Source organism: Papaver somniferum, unplaced genomic scaffold (genome assembly GCF_003573695.1).
Source record: "Papaver somniferum cultivar HN1 unplaced genomic scaffold, ASM357369v1 unplaced-scaffold_158, whole genome shotgun sequence".
NCBI lineage: Eukaryota > Viridiplantae > Streptophyta > Magnoliopsida > Ranunculales > Papaveraceae > Papaver > Papaver somniferum.
The window spans coordinates 2,240,373-2,258,792 of record NW_020625264.1 but is presented as its reverse complement, the minus strand read 5'-3'; the positions used below and the strand labels follow the sequence as shown (position 1 = coordinate 2,258,792).

The 18,420-nt window shown below is 34.8% G+C and overlaps 1 pseudogene; it reads left to right on the top strand.

The window, feature by feature from the left end:
• Nucleotides 1-9,386: 9,386 nt before the first annotated feature.
• On the top strand, nucleotides 9,387-11,563 carry LOC113337110 (annotated as a pseudogene).
• The last annotated feature ends 6,857 nt before the right edge of the window (nucleotides 11,564-18,420 follow it).

The following is an 18,420-nucleotide window of genomic DNA, read 5'->3' as shown; positions in this document are numbered from 1 at the left end:
TACTACGTGATAATTCGAAGTCCCATTTTCACTATGTAATTGTTGGATTTTATTCTGAAATCTGCTTCTTACGAAAATAAAGAATTGTGATAAAAATTCACTACAAGAAAATTTACCTATTGCTACATTATATATTGTCGCACCTTCAACACGGATGTTGCAAAAAAATATTTCTAGTCACAATACTTTTCAAGTACAACTAAAAGTTATAATTTTATGCTGCAAAATGAAATTTTTACCACACAACCGTAACAATAATATGAAAGCAGTGTGGCAAAAAAATATAATCTCTTGCTACAGTAACAGAGAATGGGTGCAACGATAGACTTCTTATTACATAGGTTATTGCAATAATAATAGAAATTTATCCCACAACCATTGGGTGTTACAATAGATTAAGTTTGTTGTAGTGATTGCAAGTGATTTGATAGTAATTAAGAAAATTTTGTGATGCCTCCGTTCTGATTGAAAATTTTCTAGTGAGACAGGAGTTTCAAACTAATACTTTCTCTCCAGTTCTCTCTCTCCGCAAGGAAAAAAAAATAATAGAAACTTAGTTTCTTTTCCTGTTGCTTCCATTTTTGCTCGGATTTAATCCTCCGACTAGATTCGAATAAGGATTTCTCTCCGTGTTTTTGGGTTTTTTCTAAATGTGATTTTGGGACCCCGAAGTTTTTTGACTTCTTTCTCCAACTCTAATATTTGAAATTAGACACTCCATGGACCAACGAAAAGGCCACTTAAGAAAACCCCAACTTCCACAAAGGACTGAAGGCCACCCTTTGTTAGCTGTAAATACTACCCCATGGTGGTATTTGCACTTGTGTCTCGCATCGTTACCTTTTCACTGCTTGGTGATATTTACAGCTTTGTAATTTGCCTTTCTTCTTAATATAAATTTATCGAGCAAAAAAATAAAAAAAAAATGTAAGAAAATTTGGTGTGCCCTTAAGTCGTATTTAAAACAAAAAAGTTAAGTTCGTCTATGCCCCCAATTTTCTTCATCTGAGAGTAATCGAAGCATATAAAACAGATTCATCAAGATGCAACGGTATAGTTAATTAAGAGGTAAGATTTGTTTTCGGGTCCCAAACATAAATGAACAAGAAAGAGATAGTACAGATTACATAATGCAAAACAACATAGCTTAAGATACTGATCACGCATGGATATGAATTGACTGATCAAGTACTAGCTAGCCAGAATTGGTTGCAGTACTTGACCTGCATATAGCGGCTAGTACAAGCTGAACATCAATATAACATTTCAGTGATCTTAATTATTCAAGAACCAAAAACGCAACGAAATATATAAAGATATAGATACCCAAGAAATACAAAGAACATATTAAGCCCATATATAATCAACCACTTCAGAAAAAACCAGCTTTACTCACACGTACCAGACCACCAATTACTGCACGAGTACCCACAACAAAGGTTAGGGACATTACTCAATCCACACGCGTCACCCTTATACACACATAACGTTGGTATGAACTCGGGTTGAGCATACACAAAAGAAAAACACATCCAGAAAATCATAAGCAAAACTAGAGATAAACTCATGATTTTTTTGCTTTCCATTTCAAGCTATTGAAACTTTGAAAGAAATTTCGTCTTATACTTTTGGATGGATAAGGAAATAGCTCTCTAAGAATGTGCTTACTTATATAAGCATATATTTGGCGCTATCTCCATCATTTGGGAAGCCAATATATGCATTGGTTACATAATTTAATTAACATTAACCAAAATAATGCATCGAAATTATTGCATTAATTCGTCATTCGTTATGCATTTAATAAGGGGCAAACACTATCCGCCTTCAATAAAAGCAATTAACAGTATCTCATCATCAGAGTATACATTTAGGGGTAAATTAAAAAAAGAACAAGTTGTGCCGATATACAACAATAACAACTTGGGAAGGGTCTTGGTAAGAAACTCCACTAGCATTCATAAATTTTTTAGAAAACAATTGAGCTTCGCAGAAGATATTATCATATGTCGGGTAATTATTAATTTTCTAATTGATTATGATTAGGCATAATTAACATAGTTGACTAATGCAATAATTTCACTAATTATTAAAGAGAATATTATATATTCATAATTTTAATAATTCATAATTATGATAGTTTAATCTAACTACTACTTGGTTTTGCAAATTACAAACTAATAATGCAAAAAAAGGAATCAGATGCCTTTGTATATTTGAAGGATATGCAAAGACTTCTCTTGGAAAGTCTTTAATTGAGTAACTAAGAGAAGTTTCTTTGTGAGGGAGACATCATCCAAGCTCACGTTTGCTGGAAGTGCATTCGTTATCTGCGATAAACACAAAGCCCCCTTTCATGGTATTGGTATTGTTTGTACCAAATATTACTTTTAGATACTAAATACAACTTATTTGACAGTGATGATGATGTAAATTAGGGCAAGAATTTAACATGTAAAATAAATAAATTGAAAAGACAAGAATTTAATGTGGTTGTTCGGGAAGTGATGCCTACATCTACGGATGGAATCCCATTGGAAGAGAATTTATTGATATGAGGATTACAATAATTGTGTATGGTTAGCTAATCTAGAATTCCATATCTCCTTAGGGTTTAAGATATATGTATTTATATAGTTTATGTATACCCTAATTCTGATGTAAACTTGATAAGAAAGCAATTTGGGCAACAAGACTTCTAGAAACTTCTGAAATCTTCTTTTAGGGGCTAGACGTGCTTGATTAGCGGGATTACCGTCTATTCTATTAACGATACAAACATCGCCCCCTCTTAACCTCCAACTTTTTGGTTGTTAAGAAATTTGTTTTCCTTTTGCATCGACCGTCAACGAAGTAACTCGCTTCCAAGCGTGAGTAGAGATATTACAAAGAAGCCCCCAACTGTAGTAACCGGCGACAAATTTACTCACGTGCTAGGTTAGACTTTTTTCCACGTAGTTAAATTATGATGCTCGGGAGCTAGTCGATTTTTGAGTAAAATGTAGTGTGCTTGCGGGTGTGGAAGGATTTTTGCACGCAACAAAACAATGCTTTAGCGCTAACTACTCGGACATGATGGATTTTTCTTGTGTTGAGTACAATTCTTTGGACAAACATCGGACGTCGGGCTCGTGTTCGACACGAGACTTTGTGCTTGCATCTGTGTAAGGCGAGATTTTATGCTTGCGATAAAAACAAAACTCAAGTGCTCACATGCAAGGGGAGGATTTAGGTGTTTACGATGCGATGAAAAGCTACATATTGAAGGGTCTAACAGATCTTCATCCGCAATAACAATGGATAATGTTGCTAATGAACCTTAAGCAACAACTCCAACAAACTTTGAACTCGATCATGCTGCTATCCACGAACTTCGAACTCGATCATTTTGCTACCCCAATTATATATAAAAGTTTATTGAACACAAGAATTTTTACTTCCATGTTGTAGGGAATCAAAAGACGATTCAAACGAGCCAAAAATAACTTAATTCAGACTTAAAACGAAGAAGTTGTTAATGAAACAAAAATTTAATGAAACGAGTGCATTCGCAGACGTGACAGTGATGACAATGCAGAATACATTGATGTGGTGATACTGAATGGATATTTATGCTAACATGGCATCGAACATGCTGACGTGACAATATGTTGTAGATTCAACAGCTGAAATCTCAGATGGTGATTTGGATAATGTTGAAGACGTGGTGACCACCCTGACTTGACCAAAGTTGATGACGTGGCACCGTGGTTGCTGACATGTCGTGCAATGGTTAGCTCTTCTTGCAGAGTTAGAAGATGACATGTCGTGATAGTGTGGCCGCTGATTCGACCCGAATGGTCTGAACCTGGTTTAACCGGTTTGGTAACTTAAGCCTATTTGTGGTAACTTTAATTTTCCCAAATAGGATATTCGGATCATTGATAGACACATTTATTTGTCTCTCAATTATATGTATTGTTAGTGTTCGATTTTATATTTATTGTGTTATTTTATGTCTTTTTAGGAATTTTTAGAGAAATAATCCCTTGCGGCGAAATGGGCTCAAAAAGTAGTGTGTTACGCCCGGGAGAAATTACTAAGGGCACCCCAGAAATGTACCGGAAACGTCCCAGAAATGTCCCGGAGGAACCCAGAAAAATTACTATTTCCATCCAGAGTAAAAATGGAAATTATCGTCAATTATGGGCAGCGAGCAATGACAGGATTAAATGGAGAATATACGCAAGTAATGGTCGGATTTTTGTCTCCAAAACACTATAAATAGGAGTATAAGTTGTTAGCAAAGGGGGAGAGAGCTTTGGGTGAGAGTTTGGAGTCGAGAGAATCAAAGAAATATTTGATGAATATTGCATGTCGATTGGTATCGATATTGAACACCCCGTTACTCATGTGCACACTCAAAATGATCTAGCAGAATCTTTTATTAAACGCTTACAATTGATTGCCCGACCATTAATCTTAAGGTCTAAATTGCCATTTACAATATGGGGTCATGCTATTTTACATGCAGAAACACTGTTTCATATCACACCCACCAGCTATCAAAAGTACTCACCCATACAACTTGTACATGGATATCAACCAAATATTTCCCATCTTCGAATTTTTGGTTGTGCAATATATGTTTCTATAGCTCCACCTCAGAGAGCAAAATTGGGTCCTCAACGTATACTCGGCATTTATATTGGCTATGAATCCCCATCTATCATTCGATATTTAGAGCCTCAAACAAGAGATGTCATTAAGGCAAGATTTGCTGACTGCCAATTTGATGAATCAAATTTCTCGTCGTTAGGGGGGATAAAAGCTAAAGCTTGAGGAACGTCGTGAAATTTCATGGAATACACCAACATTAGCCCATTTCGATCCTTATACAAACCAATGTGAAATTTAGGTTCAAAGTATCATACACGCGCAAAACATTGCAAATAAAATGCCTGAGCATTACTGATACGGGTAGGATAACAAAATCACATATACCTGCTGCAAATACTCCAGCGAGAGTAAGTATCCCAAATGGACATCATGATAAAACAAATCAGTCCACGATACGCTTAAAGCGTGGAAGACCTCTTGGTGCAAAAGATTCAGTTCCGCGGAAAAAGAGATTAGTAGTTGGCATTCCGGAAAAAGAAACTCTATCTGAAACAATGATTGATCAACAGTATTTATGTAATTTTATTTATTTTTTTAATTTTTCAATTTAAACAATTGATTTGATTCTAAATTATTGCCATAAGCAGATTCCCAAAATATCAAATGTTAGTCGCAAGTATAATGCATCAAGAGTATAAAACTAAGCATGCATTATCAAGAGAAAATACATTTGATTAATAGAAACCATTTAAATCATTTTTTTTCAATGCAATTAATCATATAAAAATATTGCACAAATTAATAAAATAGAAATTACCACATAAATATTGTAAAAATGGCTTCCTCCGTCACCCCTGGGATTGGGTTTAGCTAGTCATGATGAAAAACCTCTCAAAATGATTTATTGATCTCAAATAGTGTTTACAATCAAGGGAACAGACAAGAACATCGATATTCAACAGTATTTTGCAACGCATATAAAGCATTCGGAATAAACGATACAAAGGAAGTGCAGTTAGCACTGTTCCTAAGTCGCGGGAAAGGAATTGGAAATTGTCGCAATTAAGCAAAACTTTTCAACGACTTTCCTTGGACGTCCAATGTTCTTCGTTCTTCCACTACACCAGGCTTTCTTCTCTGCGTGTTCTTCTCTTCGATTTTCTCGACTCCCAAACTCTCCCAAAAGCTCTCTCGCTCTTCTCAACAACTTAGACTCGCATATATAGTGTTTTGGAGACCAAATATCCGACCATAAAACCGTATATTCTCCCATTAATCTTGTTATTGCTCGCTTCCAAAAATAACAATAATTTCCATTTTTAACTCCATCACACGTTAACTTTGGTCCAGCACTCTCCAATTCACCTTCCCCACGCCTCATAAGTCGTCAAACGCCTTCATATCACTCCATGCACGACAAAAACATAATCAAACTCATGTTCAATTCGTGTTGCTCTGTTTTGAGCTCGTGAATCAAAACGCGTTTTCCAGCCAAAATTGTTCGAAACCACCACCCACAATGTGTTCCATAGGCTAAATCACAACTTCATACCAAGTTTCAGAGATTGAATCTCCTTCTAACATGTCCAATTTCTTGATCAAAAATCTGCCAGTGAAGAGTAAAGTTTTCCCGCCAAAATGAAATTTCAAATTTGAGAAGAAGATGCCCCTTAACCAGAGCTGGGGTGCGAATAACAATTGGGGTGGAAATAGTAATTTTTTGGTGAAAATAGTAATTTTTCTGGGTTTCTCCGGGACATTTTTCTGGGACGCTTTCGGTGCATTTTTGGGGTGCCTCTGTTCTAGGGAGCCCTTAGTAATTTTCTCCGGGGTGTAAAACACTACTTTTCGATCTCATTTCGCCGCAAGAGCTTATTTCTCTAAAAATTCCTAAAAAGATATAAAATAACACAATGAGTATAAAATCGAACACTAACAATACATATAATTGAGACATATAAGAAACATAAATGTGTCTAGCAACCAATTGTTGAGCTCGGTTACGTCGCAAATATTTTCTCCTAACCAAACTATGGTCTGTAAAACCAAATGTTGGGTTCGGTTATGTCGTTAATATTTTCTTCTAACCGAACTATGGTCTTTAAATACTGAGTTTGGCTACGTCGCAAATATTTTCTTCTAACCGAATATATACTTAAAAAAGAGTTCGGCAAGAACAAATAGCCAAACTTAATACTCGACCAAACCAAACTTACCATGTATACCCGAGCATATAAGTTCAGCTACTTTTTCTGGAAATCAGGTAGTCCAAAAAAGCAAAAACTCTGTTTAACTAAGCTCGACTATCTGTGTTAACTGAAAAATTAGCCGAACTACATTTACATATAAGTTAGGCTACATGTTCTTCAGATATTATAGCTAAACTTTTTGGACCTAGCGAAAATCAATTTTAAAATTTTTCAGTTTTAAGAAAGTTTTGGCCAATTAAAGTATCGTTAACTAAATTCGAAGTATACCTGAGTACCCAAAACATCATCCATTAGTTGTCGTTGGTAAAAATATATCTAATTTTTTCCAAAACCCTCATCATCTTCTTCTTCTCTGTCAATAATTCTTCTTTTAAACACAAGTCAACTTATTAATAAAATCTCACTCATGAATTTATTAAAATTAAACATATTACTAATCAATATACTAATTTAATTAGAAACGATAATTATGGCATTAAGATAAACATTTGGGTTAGGGTGTGTCGATTTACTTCCAAATGACTTATTAAGAAAAAATTATGGCCCACCTCAAAAATGGAGTGGTGCCAAAAAATAATTCTTTGAATGACCTTTCCTCACTAAATGACATTTTAAATTAACACAACATTTATCAATTAGTCCTAAAATAATAATTTTTTTGGATAAAAAAGACACGTAAAATTTAATACTATTTAAAAGGATGGAAATTAAAAAATAATATTTTATTAACCATTTTGGATTATCTCTCCCGAATTTTACAAATTAATATTTTTTACAATAGATAAAAATATCCATATCTAATTATTGGTATAATATACAAACGACATCATCACGACCATCTGCATCCAATGTTAGATCGATGATCAGCATGATCTAACGCTAATTGCTACGTCGTGCCATTTGAAAGAACATTAATTGCTACGTAATTACTGTACAATCCACTATCACTTGTCGTAGCATTTGTATGTTATCTAATTGCTCTTATTGCTTAAGACTATCTACTTTAGTAGTGTACTTTTGTCTTGTTTTACTGATTTCATGTTCCATTCCGTGTAAAAATGAAAATGTTAACATCTCCCTCCAGGACATATGAACGTTTCAGGACAATAACTAGCAGTTACTTCCCTGGTGTACATGGCATTGTAGTAAGTTTTTTACACATCATCTTTTAGATGTTTAATCAAGACAACCAAGTTAATTAGTTACTGCATGTTAATTTGGCAACGTAGCGTGTGATGTGACTGAGCTTCAATAATATCAAGTAATGGCTAAATGACATCGATAGATAAGCAAGTGTCAATAAACTTTTGGTTAGTAACAAATGTGATCTCACGGAGAAGGCTCTGTGAAGCACCATAAGACCACTTAACTTTTGATCGATATGCAAGTGTCAATAAACTTTTAGTCTAAGCAGATTAAAAAAAAAATCTAAGCAGATTAAAAAAAAGAAGCGATAGTTGCAGAATCTGTACCATGTGCTCCAGAACTGCATCCATAAGTTGACTTTGTTAAGCATTTAATGCACTTGTCATTTGGTAATCAATTCATCATGTTAATGATTTGTTTACTTCCCAAATGACATGTCGTGATAGTGTGGCAGCTGATTCGACCCGAATGGTCTGAACCTGGTTTAACGGGTTTGGTAACTTAAGCCTATTTGTGGTAACTTTAGTTTGCCCAAATAGGATATTCGGATCATATAATTTGAATTCTTGTTTATTGAAACAATAGTCCTATGTTGCTCGTCTTATACACCCAAAAATTCAAATCTAAAAATTGTTTAACCAAAAATCTGTTATTATGAGCCATAAATAATTAGGATAGTTGACAAAATGCAATAATTTCTCTAATTATTGAAGAGTATATGTAATTTGGTTTACTGTATTCAAAGCTTAGTGTAATATTTTTGATAGTTTAATCTAACTTATTACAACTACTACTTGGTTGGAAATAAAAAATTAATTATTAATTAAAAAGAATCAGATGCCTTTGTATTTTAAGGGTATGAAAAGACTTTTTGTTGGAAAGTCTAATTATATTCGGAAAGAGAAGTTTCCTGGAGGAAGCATGATCTTAATCACAGATATGTTCCTTCGTTCAAGAGTTACACTGTCCATCTAGACAGGCTTGTATGTTTTTTCAAGGCTCAGGTCAAGAATTACCTTTTCCTTATGCAGCTAGCTAGGCACTAGCAGAAGGCCGAATAAACTTTAACTCGGTATGTTTTTTCCGTCCATGTCTTTCTATAGGAGTCGAGCATCACGGTTATATTTGAGAAGCCGATGAAGTATAAATTGTTTAGCCAAATTTCTCAATGATCGAATAGCTGGTGCATTAAATGCATTAACAGTAAACCTAATGAGCTTACATGCGCATTAATTTTTCGTGAGGAATATGTGATAAAATTGGAACGATACAGAGTAAAACCGAAGAAAGTTTGGCAAACCATTCATTCATCATAAGGTTTGAATTACGATGAAGTGGTTTCCCAATGAGTAGAGAGCCTAAAGAAGAACGAACACATCTAAAGTCTACAGAGAGAGTATTATTCATTCATCATAGCTAATAAGTTTATCAATGGGGCTGTTCGTGGAATTCCTTAATAAACCTAATCATCCAATACATTTCCTCGTTATACCTTTAGTCATCACCTTGGTTATAGGCTTTGTTTGGTTGTTCACCATCCTAAAATGCTATTTCACTAATCGAACAGGAAGAAACAAGAACTTGCTATCTGGAACTTGTTCATCTCCTCCTGGTATGTTCTTCTTCTACGTACCAACATTTCATATTTATTTAAAAGAAAAATATGTCCCTGATTCAGTTTATTGTTGTGAATTTATGCAGTTGTTCCTGGATTGCCATTATTAGGAAATCTAGTGCAGCTAAAAGATAAGGTTACCCACCATGTTTTTGCAAACTGGGCAGAAATCCACGGTCCTATTTACTCCATCAAAGCAGGAGCTTCTAATATTGTTGTCCTTAATAGCCCTGATTTCGCCAAAGAGGTCAACAAAATGAACATGAGTATTAGAGTACTTTACGTATGCATTTAGTATATATTAATTGCATGCTCATTTTGATTATTACAGGCAATGGTGACTAAATTCTCATTTATTTCAAAGAGGAAGCAAACAAACGCAATGAACAAACTTACAAACAATATTATTATCACAAGCGACTCAAATGAATACCATAAGATGGCAAGACGACATGTAGTCACTCCCATGTTGGGAGCCGGTGCTCAGAGACGACATCGTGCACACAGAGACATCATGATAGATAATGTAGCACATCAGTTACATGCCCATGCAAAGGAAAATCCTGTGGACCAACCTGTAAATTTCAGACGGATACTCCAAACAGAAATCTTTGGTCTAGCTTTGAAACAAGTAATCTACTTTTTCTTTCAATTCAGTGTATAAAAAATTAATAATTTTCCCTAGTCCTAATGTGGTCTATTTGTATAATATCTTGATGTAAACCGGTCGAATTTAGGCACTGGGAGTGGTTTCGGTAGGATCTTCGAAATACATCGAGGGGCTTGGTGAAACCTTGTCCAGAAATGAGATCTTTAAGGCTCTAGTGTTGGATCCACTCTCAGGAGGAGCTGAGGTGGATTGAAGAGACTTTTTTCCATATCTGAGATGGGTTCCTAATAAAAGCTTTGAAATGCACATTGGACGGATGGAGACACGCAGGATAGAAGTGATGAAAACACTCATTGAGGAGCAACAAAAAAGAATTTCTTCGGGAAAGGTATACTGCTGGTTCCATCAGTATCCAGTTTAAGTTTAGTTAATTATTCTACTTTGAACGAACTCGTTAATACTTCTTTCTAAACAGGAAATAAATTGTTACCTGGATCGCTTGATGTCCGAAGGAAAATCACTGGCAAAGACACACCTCGCTATGTTGATCTGGGAGACAATTCTTGTGGCTTCCGAAACAACCGTGGACACAGCAGAATTGGCCATGTATGAACTTGCAAAAAATCGAAAATATCAGGTAAGCTTTCCCAACTCACTCGTCATACAGTACTTTTCTAGATATGGATTTAGCCATTTAGGTGTTCAAGAGTTGTATTAATGCTAGTTTCAACCTGACGGCCTTGATCGTTTTTTCCTGTCCTAATCCATCAGGATCACCTCTACCGAGAAATTCAGAAGGTATGCGGATACAACAAATACACCGAGGAGCAGTTTTCAGGGGTGACATACTTAAGTGCCGTTTTTCATGAAACTTTGAGAAGGCATCCCCCTTTCCCCGTCAGTCCTCTGAGATACGTACATGAAGATACTCAGCTAGGAGGGTATGACATTCCTGCTGGAACTGAGGTGATAGAAAAACTGGAAACCCAAGAACAAATTTTTCTTCTTGCTGCTAAAATTGCTCAACTAATTTTAATTATCCGATATTTTCCTATATATACACAGATTGCCATCAATCTCTATGGTTGTAACATGGACAAGAGACAATGGGACTCACCGGAAAAATGGAAACCCGAGAGATTTCTAGACAGTAAGTATGATCCGAATGATCTTTACAAGACTATGTCATTTGGAGGAGGAAAGAGAGTCTGTCCAGGAGCTTTGCAGGGACTTTCGATTACTTGCACTGTTATTGCTAGATGCATTCAAGATTTTAAGTGGAGTTTGAAACCAGGAAGAGAGGAAGAAGATATAAATACAGCTACCCCCACTAGTCAAAAGCTCAATCCTTTGCTGGTAATTGTAACTCAGAGAGATTATTGATGGAGACTAAATTATGCTGTCTTTTATTAAAAAAAAGTATTGAATAAATAATTAAAGGATACTTGCGTGCATTACCAAATCGGTTTAGTAACACAGTTAAGATTTCAAAAGAAATCGCGTAGAAACACACACATAAATCACAAGAAATTAAAAGCGAACATCGGACTTAATTTTTTTTATAAATGAACAAGAAAGACATACAAACATTTCAATATAACAAGAATAAATTACTTGACCTGCAAATAGTTAGTAGTTGCTGATCATCAATATAACATTTCAATGATCTTAATTATTCAAAAACAAAAACAAACAAACTAGATGTAGATTCATAAAAATACAAATAACATATTAAGCCTAAATATGATCAATCAATCAACCAATTTAGAACATATTAGCTTTCTATGCACGTACCGCCAGACCACAAATCACTGCACGACGATCTACAACAAAAAAGAAGGGAGTTTACCCAGTCCACAGGCTTCACCTTTAAACAGACATAAACCTGTATCTGGGATAAAATCTTGAGCATATACTGATGCAGAAAAGATGGAGAGGATCACAAACACAACAAGAAATAAACTCATGAATTTTTTGCTTTCCATGCTTAGCTAGCTATTGAAAGAAAATTTAGCTTCTGATGAGGAAATAGCTCTCTAAGATTGACCTTATATATAAAGATATTTGGTGCATCTCAATTATTTGGGAAGTCGATGAAATTCATTACATCAATATATAATTTTGCTAAATAACGCGTCCTATGAATTTTGTGAACATTCAAAACAGTAATCGAGTCTTATTTCCATGATAAGTAATTATAGTTAATTTGATTTTGTAATGGTTGTGACGCATTAACATATTGACAAATCCAATGGTTTCTCCAATTATTACAGAGCATAATAATTTGGTGTATGCTTAGCAATTCATAATGATATTTGTAATCGATGCATCTATAATCAAATTGACATTGTTAAGAAATTACGCGACAGTTAATTATCTGGTAATTAATAAGTTAAACACATAAGTTCACTTACTTCCTAAGATGAGTATCTATTCTTAGTAAGGAAAAAGTGCATCTTTCCTATGGTTACGATCCTTGGTCTTTTTTTGCTTCTGTGGATGCTCTTTGGGGATCAGATGATTTGTTAGGATTTGGTTCCCCGCAGAGATGTAATACGTGCCGGCACTGCCCAACACAACCCATTAAGAGGTGATCCCGTGTGCTACGCGTCATTTTATGTTGTGCCAAAAATTAAGGCGTGTTGTGTTGTGTTGTCCCTATTCGAGTGCGTGCGGTGCCTGGCGCATTTGTTTTACATTTCTTAAAATAAATGATTTCAACACTTTTATATATTATATGTGTAATTATTGAAATAATTCGATATAAAGAAGATAGAATGTCAGAAAATGGTTAGAAACATTCTTTTATGAAATATAAAAAAAAAAGAATATGTTGTATTGTATCGTCTTGTGTAGTGTTTTATACATACTATGACTTGCTTTGTTAGCGTGTTGTGTCGTGCCATGTGTTGATCCGTTCCACATGTTGTGTTATGCCGTTGTGCCATTAAACCAGGCCCAACACAACACATTTTGCTAATGTGTTGTGTTTGGCTAACTCACGTGCTGGGATGAGCTGTGTTCGTGCTGGTAGAACCTAATTTACACCTTTAGTTCCCCGGCAGGTTAGAGTTGTGGATTGTTGATCAGTAGATGGTGTACGCAGGGATTGTCCAAGAGTAATGGATTAGCGTATATAAGTTGGCAAGTTTAATTCCTGAAAACTCTTTAGAGTTATTGGGCTTTGTGGTTTTCTTACCATGTTCCTAAGGTAATGAAACAACATTCTTATCTGAAAAGGTTTTGGGAAAGGACTCAGTGGTTTTTGTACTAGACCTTTTTAACGATATATTACATCTTCATTTATCAGATTGAATTTTAACTATATTAATTAGGATAGATGATGGCAATGATGTGCGGCAAATATTTAAAGACAATAGGGTGTGACACAACAGTATTTTTTAGTGTTCATTTTAGTATACTTATGGGTATTAGTTGGGTTAATCAAATCCTTGCGATTAGTGTATCCGTTTATTTTAATCAGTTTTGGATTATACCAGTATGCTTATTGTATTAGTAGTTAGTTTTATCACCGAACACTTATTGGTATGACACTGTATTAAGTATATACTAAAATTTATTAGCTAACAACTAATACGTGGGATAAAGATAAAATTTAACCTAATTTTCTATGCTAATTTTTTTTACCACAAAAGCAGGGACGGGCTATAGCCTCCTTTAGCCCCTTGCTAGGCCCGTCCGGAAAGTACTGCTTGCATCATTACTAGAAGGTGATTTCCTGATGAGCTCAAATGTACGTCTTTACGTTCGTTCTTAGATGTCTAACTTCGATTTTATGTTTTTCTAATATTTTCTTTTGATTGTTTATTTAAGTAATAATTAGGCGTATTAAAATGCAGTATTTTGGTTGAATAATTCTTGGATTTGAATTCCTGGGTTAATAAGACATGTAAAGTATTAGCACTTGTCTAATGTCTAAGATACCTTTTTACTATCCAAATTGGTTATTTCACCCAGCCTTTATAACTGAATTTATATCCCATGTACTAAAATATCATTGTATATCATATCTCCACTGAAACTCCTTCCCATTCAGTTTCACAACAAATATACATTATGTATTCAGGTGCATTTAAGACAAAATTTATTTTTCTGTCAGAGTATATATTATGCATTCAGGTGCATTTTGTGTATTTCGTTGATAAATTTAGGTGTATTTTGTGGATAAACCGAGATGGGTGCATCTCACATCCATCTCTTCTCGTACATCCACAATCTCACCATATCAATACATAAACAAACACATCCCCTGGTACTAAATCATTAGTGCAAACCAATAACGCCTTGATATGATTCCCCATGCTATTTAAGCTAAGTGAAAAGGAAATGCAAGGCAATATACAATGTAAAAATTAAAAACATGAACGATCTAACCGTAGCTTTAAACAATAGCATAATAAAAAGTTTAAATTGAATTGGCACTAGGTCATACCAGCTCCTTTTCTCGAGTACATGGCCAGATCGTACATGTATTCTCTAGTCCATACAAATATGACGATTAGCATACAACACCAGTGTAGCCCAGTTAAGATATATACTTGATTACTAGTACTTGCTCCCCAATCACAGTTGCTCATAATCAACTCCTTTAATTTCATCTCCCCACTGTCACCACCACCATCCTCCTCCTCCATTATCACGAACCAGCAAAACGCCGTTAACGATTTTTTTCTTTTTCTTTCGGAATTAACTAGTAAGAATAAAAATTGGATTTGGAAAAATCGCTCTTGAAATCAATTCATTCCAATTTCAATTTCAATCTGTACTAATTAAGTTTTCGTTTTCAATTTCAAGAGCAGAAACATCATTGATCTGTTCTAAACCTAGAAGAAAAACCCAACTTTACCCAATTGGCATCATAACAAGAAGAAAAGTTAAAAAAAATCAAAGAAATCAAATCCATACATCACCTTTATGGGTTAATTTAACTTGTAAATATCCTTTAATGGTATTCCCCATTGAATATTCATAGATGAATGAAGTAAAAACAGATGCCGGACGTAATGAAACTGAAGGGGAAGGAGTTTTCAGTGGAGATATGATATATAAGGATATTTTAATACATGGGATATAAATTCAGTTATAAAGGATGAGTGAAATATCCAATTTGGATAATAAAAAAGTATCATGAAGAATATTGGACATTAGACAAGTGTTAATACTTTACATGTCTTATTTACCCAGGAATTCAAATCCAAGGGTTACTCAATCAAAAACCTGCATTTTAATCCGCCTAATTGTTAATTAAGTAAACAATCAGAAGACAATATTAGAAAAACATAAAATCAAAGTTAGGCATCTAAGAACGAATGAAAAGACGTACATATGAGCTCATCAAGAAATCACCTTCCAGTAATGATGGAAGCAGTACTTTCCCTTCTTATGTACCCCTACTTGGAGTACCACAGAGTATGTCAAGCATAGTAATCTGATAGCAGCCCATAGTAATCAGAAACTTGTGCACCTATATTAGTTACCAACAAAATTCTGTTGGACTTGGTATCCGCACAATGAACTTGGAGAAGCATATCTGGAATTAATTTCTCAAGGAAGATAGAAAACTGAACTTTCTTAAAAGTGAAGGGAATTTAAAGGATTTTGAAATTAGGAAAAAATAAAATAAAGATATGTTGGCTAGCTATCCAAACGTGACCTAGTTTATGAGGATTTCAAAATTCCTATCAGTTCCGCTCAGTACCATTTTTTTTCTTTGAGGGTAATCCACATGGGCCAACGTTCGATCCTGTTGGTACTTGTATAGTTGTTTCATCCATGGCGATAACATCCTCTAAAACAATAGTAAAATTCATTTCCGATTAATTGAAAAAAAAATCTGAAATGGATATGTGTTTAGTATTGATTGATATATGTGTGTACCTCTTTCTGTTTAAAGTAAATTTTCTTGACCGATAGACTGAATATTTTGAAGTGGTTGTAGTAAAAAATAAATATGATTCGAACTCTCGGACTTGTGAAGATCAAAATTTCAAAATTTTTGAAGTGGTGCGAGGTACTGGGACTAAGAATTTCACCAAATTCCATTCATCTGATTCAAACAATAATTCCATACAGTTATAGCTCAAATATTAAAAAGCAATGGATACAAATCACAAGCATAATGTATAAAAAATACAAAGACCAAGCATACATCATCAAACAAAATCACACCCATTCAATAAAAATTATAAATCAATTAAAATTAATGCAAATAGTCAAAAAAAAATTTATTAAATAACCACATGCACGAAATAGAGCTTCCTCCGTCGTCCAAGTGTTGGGTTTAGCACCTTGTCATGGAAACACCCTCAAAATTCAACTTTATTTCTCAAAAATGGTGTTCAAAATAATGAAATGGGAGAAATGTAATAAAATCGTGTTTGTAACACTTATATTTGATACAAACAGGGCTGCTAGAAAGAACGATACAAGTGAAGTGTTGCTGTCAATGTAGCAATACGACCCTCTAACAACTGTCGATGTCACTGTTGAAGAATTACGGAACAGTGTGCGTCTTATTTCCTTCGTGTTCTTTAGTTGCAGCAGCAGAAAAGTTTTCCTGCAACTTTGATTCCTTCGCTCTGTAGCCTCCAAAACTCCCCCCCTCCCCACTCTCCACTATCTCCAGCATGATATATATACCCATCAGTGCAAAAATCTCATGATAATAACTCCAAAATATTCTCGCAATTCATTCATCCCCATAACTTCCGCAGTAAAGAAAATATATTCTCGGGATTATCTTTTTATCTTCGACTCTGTCATGCGTCTGCTGTGTATAGATTCACTCCTACACGGTGCTACATGTTTATGTTGGAATAAAACACTCACAGAACACACGCAACCACACACAAATCTTCCAAAATATCTCCCAGAATAACCGAGAAAAGTTTCTTTCCGGTTTTTGATTCCCAACGATTATTCAGCCCATTTAAGTCGATCCAAACACATGTATCAACCTTGCTACACTGAATCAAGTCTTCCCTTGAAAATCCAGCCACTGAGTCTCGCTAAATCAACACTAAATCTCGAACCAAAATCCTCCATGCTGACTGTAACGAACTAACGCCAAAAATGTTTTCAAATTTTAAGAAGAAGAAGGGTGTCCCCCTAACAGAAATGGGGTCCCTTTAGCAACTTCCCTTGGGTGCCTTTATCAATTTTTTTGGGTTCCTTTAGTAATTTTTCAGGGGTGTTTTCAACACTTTTTCCTGGTTTCCTCCGTCGCATTTCTTGGACGCCTTTAATACTTTATCCTGGAGTGTAAAACACCACTTTTCGAGGAAATTTTGCTGCAAGAGCTTATTTCTCTATAAAAACCTACAAACATTTAAAATAACAAAATAAATACAAAATCGAGCACTAACGATACATACACTTGAGATATATTAGACATATAAATGCGTTTATCAACACTCCCAAACTTATTATTTGCTAGTCCTCGAGCAAATTAATCTTGAAAATAAAATCCTAACTCACTAGGCATCCCTAATGACCGAGTTATAGTCTCCGGAAGGTTTACCAGAGGTGTACCCACAAAACCTTTACTCCAGACCCTAGCTATTTAAGAAGAACCTTGAAAGGCACTAAAGAATCTCCTTGGTTGGCGTACAATTATTGACTATAGGAGGAAGAACCCTGATGCAAAATTCCATTTGATGTACACGAGTTTGCACTCATGCATATTAAAATTTCATATATAAGTGACAGAGCTCTACTCAGATAGTCGAACTATGGACATCATATTCGGAGTCAAACCAATCACATGAAAAGATAAAGAAGATGTATATAGAAGAAAAAAAACGTAGATGGTTTAAAGGTGAACGGTGTTTCCCATATATGTCTGAAGGCCCTCTACCAAGATGAACCTATCCTAATGGACTAAGATACTAGTCTGACTAATATCAGCACAATGACATATACAAGGGAACCAGTGGTCGATAAACCTACTATATCAACTCAACTGGCATATACAAGGGAACCAGTGGTCAATTTTATTGAATTTATTACGGTTGGTCTAACTTTTCTTTTATTTTTTTCTTTTTCATTTTTCAATTTTTTTTTTGGATATCTCAATCACTCTATTTCACCATAGCAATGGTAACAACTTGAATCGTATGCCCCACCAAATCACTTAAAAGAAAATAAAAATAAAAATAGAAGGTGATAAGAACTCAACGAGATATGGCGAAACTACCATGTTATTACTAACACCTGAGCTC